This window comes from Narcine bancroftii, chromosome 10 (assembly GCF_036971445.1).
Source record: "Narcine bancroftii isolate sNarBan1 chromosome 10, sNarBan1.hap1, whole genome shotgun sequence".
Classification (NCBI taxonomy): domain Eukaryota; kingdom Metazoa; phylum Chordata; class Chondrichthyes; order Torpediniformes; family Narcinidae; genus Narcine; species Narcine bancroftii.
Genome location: NC_091478.1, coordinates 92,013,685 through 92,018,375, shown reverse-complemented (window position 1 = coordinate 92,018,375; position 4,691 = coordinate 92,013,685). Strand labels below are relative to the sequence as shown.

Genomic DNA, 4,691 nt, shown 5'->3' with positions numbered 1-4,691 from the left:
CCACCTGTAGCTGATGAGACATGGGTTCCATGCGATGAATTATCTTTCACCAGCTGGTTTGTAGGAGGCAAAAGGTGATAGAATAGCAAGAATGCAAGATACCTGACAGAGCAAGGTTATTCAGCAGTTCTGTCTCAGATACCTTGGACTTCCATACAACACATTGGCTTACAGGGAAAGTTGTTACAAAGGAATGTTCTTGGCAAGAAATATTGAAGTAAATGGGGGAATGCTTTACATGATTCCTTTTAAGACAGGAAATGGTAGTCTAGTGGCACTTCATTGGCTCCTGATACAAATCTCTGCAATTATTGAGATACAACTAGAAGCTAGACAAAGTTTACATGTCTCAACAGGACCTTTCCCAAAGTTGAGCATAAAAGGTCACCAGGAATGTAACACAGGCTACAGTGATGGTGGAATGGCACTCACCGAAGCTTGGCATTTGGAATGGAAGCTTGGGATTTGAAGAATATGACCAATAGCTTGACATAATTGTTGGATAGATGCACAGATTGTTGCAAGGAAAGCAAATAGCAAATTGTTGAGGGAGTCAAAGAATGGCAGGTTGCTGATGGATTGATGGTAAATTGACGGAAAGGATCTTATCAGATTGCTGGGATGGAATTATTGAGAAATGGATAAGTTCCAGACTTGGGGAAGACCCGACAGTCAGAGGTGGTGGAGAGGTCACCTGGAGATTAGAAAATTTGGGATATGGAATTGTCCTAATCATGTTGAGAGGAAGCTCTTGAAATGGGTGAGCATTTTGCTTACTTTGCAGGCTTCCTAGTTTGGCACTCAAGTGTTCCAAAATGTCCAATGACAAGCACTCAAGAACAATTTGGTATAAATTCTCCTGCAATACTCAAATGGTAATTTAAGCAAGTGAATGGCATCATCCCATGCAAAAATTACATTGCAAAATGCACTACTAAATTTATCAAATTGATAACAACCCAGAAATGATTACTCTGTTCACTCTGGAAAGAAAATGACACTCAATCACAAACTAATAAAAATATTCAGCTGCATGCAATTGAATATGCACACATTGAAAAAATTCACTAAGTAAGGGTGCTGAACAAGAAAATCTGCAGATTCCATGATTGTAGTTTAATATACAAAAGAGCTTGAGAAACTCAAGTCACACAGTGTTCTTTATAGCAAATATGTACAGATGTATCTGTGTGACTTGCTGAGTTTCTCCAGTACTTTTGTGTATTAAAATTAGAAAGGATGGAAGTTCATAGTAATATGGAAATATGTAAGCTCACAAGATCAATATATTGATGAATATTACTAATCGCTGACTAAGTAGTCTGCATTATCTTGCCCCAGAGCCCCAGGGAAACCCTCGCAAACACAGAGAGAAAGTACAAACTCCTTACACACAGCATGGAATTCAAACCCTGTCCCCAATCACTGGGACTGTAACAGCATTACGCTAATTGCTACGCTAACCATGCCTTCCATTAAAATGCTAAAACTCAAATTGTTGAATGTGCAAACAGAAATGTAAATGTGTTTGGACTGTAGCAGGGGTCACTCTCAGAACCATAGGACATTACAGCTCATAAACTGGCCGTTTGGCTTTTCTAGTCTGTGCTAAACTATTATTCTGCCTAGTCACACTGACCTACACCCAGTGCATCGCCCTCCATATTCCTACTATTCATGTACTTGTCCAAATTCTTCTTAAGTGTTAAAATAGAGCCCGCACTTCATCCAGCAGCTTATTCCACACTCCCACCACTCTCTGTGTGAAGAGGTTCCCCCTAATGTTTCACCTAACTGTTTCCCCTTAACCCATGTCCACTGGTTTGTATCTTCCCAACCCTCAGTGGAAATAGCCCACCTACATTTTGCCTGTCGATACCCCTCATAATTTTAAACATCTCTCTGTGTACCATGGAGAGCATTCTGGCTGGTTGCATCACTGTCTGGTACAAAGGTGCCAAGAAAAAAACTCCAGAGGGTTGTTAACTCGGCCTGACTTCACTCCATCAAAGACATCTACAAGAGACAGTGTCTTAAGAAAGCAACCTCTATTCTCAAGGACCCCCCACCACCCTCTTCACTCAGCTACCATCAGGAAAAAGGTACTGGAGTCTGAAGGCAAGCACTCAGCGGCACGAGGACAGCTTCTTCCTTGCTGCTATCAGATTCCTAAATAATCAATGAACCAATGCCACTGTCTTACTTTAACTTTTTGTGTTTCTAAGGAGGTTTATATACGTGTTTGCACTGTAATGCTGGTGTAAATCAATGAATTTCATGACTTGTTCATGACAATAAATTCTGATTCTGATTCACATCTCCCTTCATTCTTCTACATTCCAGGGAATAAAGTCCTAACCTATTTAATCTTTCCCTGTAACTCAGATTCCTGAAGTCTGGGCAACATCCTAGTAAATCTTCTCTGCACTTTTTCAATTTTATTAATATCTTTCCTGTAGTTAGGTGTCCAAAAATGCACACAATACTCCAAATGTGGTATCACCAATATCTTATACAACTTCACCATATTATCCCAACTTCTATACTCAATACGTGGATTTATGAAGGCCAATATGCCAAAAGTTCTCTTTAAAAACCTATCGAACCATAGTGAGAGCTTTCAGGAAATTATGCATCTGTTCTACCAAATTCCTCAGTGCCCTATCATTTACCATGTATGTCCTTTCCTGGTTTGTCCTTCCAAAATGCAACACCTCACACTTGTCTGCATTAAATTCCTATTTCCATTTTTCCAGCAGGTCCAAATCCCTTTGAAAACTTTGAAAGCCTTTCTTGTTGTCCACAATACCTTGAATCTTTGTTTCATCTGCAAACATGCTGATCCAATTTTCCATATCATCATTGATATCAAAGATAAACAACGATGGTCCCAGCACCAATTCCTGAGGCACACCACCAGTCACAAGTCTCCAGACTGAGAAGCAAGCATCACTCTCTGGTTTCTCCCAATTTAGAATCCAGTTTACTACCTCACCATGAATACAGAATGTCTGAATCTTCTTGACTAATCTCGCATATGGACCTTGCCAAAAGCTTTACTGAAGTCCATGTAGACAACATCCACAGCCTTCCCTTCATCAAATGTCCAGGTATCCTCCTCGAAAAACTCTATAAGATTGGTTAAACATGACCTACCATGCACAAAGCCATGTTGACTATCCTTAATCAATCCCCGGTCATCCAAATACTTATATACCCAATCTCTTGGAACACCTTCCAATAATTTACTTATTACTGATGTCAGGCTCACCAGTCATAATTTCCTGAGTTACTACTTTTGGAACCTTTTTTTGAACAATGGAACAACATGTGCTACCCTATAATCCTCCGGCACCACACCATGGGCCTAAGGACATTTTATATATTTCTGCCAGAGCCCCCACAATTTCTACATTAGCCTCCCTCAAGCTCTAAGGGAATATCTTGTCAGACCCTGGGGATTTATCCAACCTTATTTGTTTTAAGACAGCAAGCACCTTCTCCTCTTTAATCTGTATAGGGTCTATGACCTCACTGTTCTTTTCTACTTCAGTCTACCCTATGCCAGTTCCCTGAGTAAATACTGATGCAAAAAACTCATTTAAGATCTCTTCCATTTCTTTTGGCTCTAAACATAGATGAGTCAGACTGCACATTCTATCTTCTACTGGTGCAAATGGATAGTGTCATGCCTGTTTTAGTTCTTGGAAAGGTGCAGTCATCCCATCTATTCACATTAATCTATAAAAACAAAGAAGGTTATTTGGCTCATTGAATCTAAGCTGGATCTTAGAGCAATCCAGTGCTCACTTCGGCAGCACATATACTAAAATTGGAATGATACAGAGAAGATTAGCATGGTCCCTGCACAAGGATGACACATAAATTCATGAAACATTCTTTTTTTAATAAAAGAGAAAACGTATCATTTCTAATCTCCCACTTATTTTGTTGTGCCCTATTCTCTCTCATTTGTGGTCAATGCCACCCTGCTTTACCAATACTCGGGTAATATACAGTTGCAAATAAATCTACCAATAAATACATCTTTGGTGTGTAGAGACAGACAAGCGTACTGAGGAGGAACACACATTATTAGAGGAAGACCAAGTAAACTCCACACAGATGGCATTGAAGATCACGACTGACCTCCTGCTCAATTACCTGTCCACTCAAGACTGCACAGACAAGTTTGGCTCCAACGCAATCTATAAATTCATTGGCAAAACCACCGCTGGAAAAGATGAATCAGAATACAAAATGGAAATCATGAATCTGGTTGGGTGGTGCTAAAACAACAATCTTGCTCTCAACATCATCAAAAATAGGAGCTTGTTGTTTCACCAATATTGATGAGAAGGAAAGATGATGTCCCTCCTAATCACATTCAATGGTTTTATGACATGATGCTATGTCTAACTTTGATGGGGGGGGGGGGGGGAGGATCAGATGTTCTTCTAATGGAATCCAACTTTTAAAGCTTAAAGGGTCCTTTTATTAACTTTTTTCATAATCTATAAGATCATTTAGATCTTGTCTTGTAAGTTTGTGTTTTTTTTTAATTGTTGTGAAATTTTATGTATTTACCAAATAACTTTGGAAGGGAAGTGGGTAGAATTTGTGCTATAGCATCAATTTATTTTGTTTTATCTTTTTCAGTTAGCCATATGTTATAAATGATTACTTGATTA

At 39.2% G+C, this 4,691-nt stretch overlaps 1 non-coding gene across 1 annotated transcript; it reads left to right on the top strand.

Annotated features, from left to right (window-relative positions):
* The first annotated feature begins 3,802 nt into the window (after positions 1 to 3,802).
* Positions 3,803 to 3,909, top strand: LOC138745123 (U6 spliceosomal RNA). Its single transcript, XR_011346052.1, has one exon. It is a non-coding gene; the product is annotated as a U6 spliceosomal RNA (small nuclear RNA).
* The last annotated feature ends 782 nt before the right edge of the window (positions 3,910 to 4,691 follow it).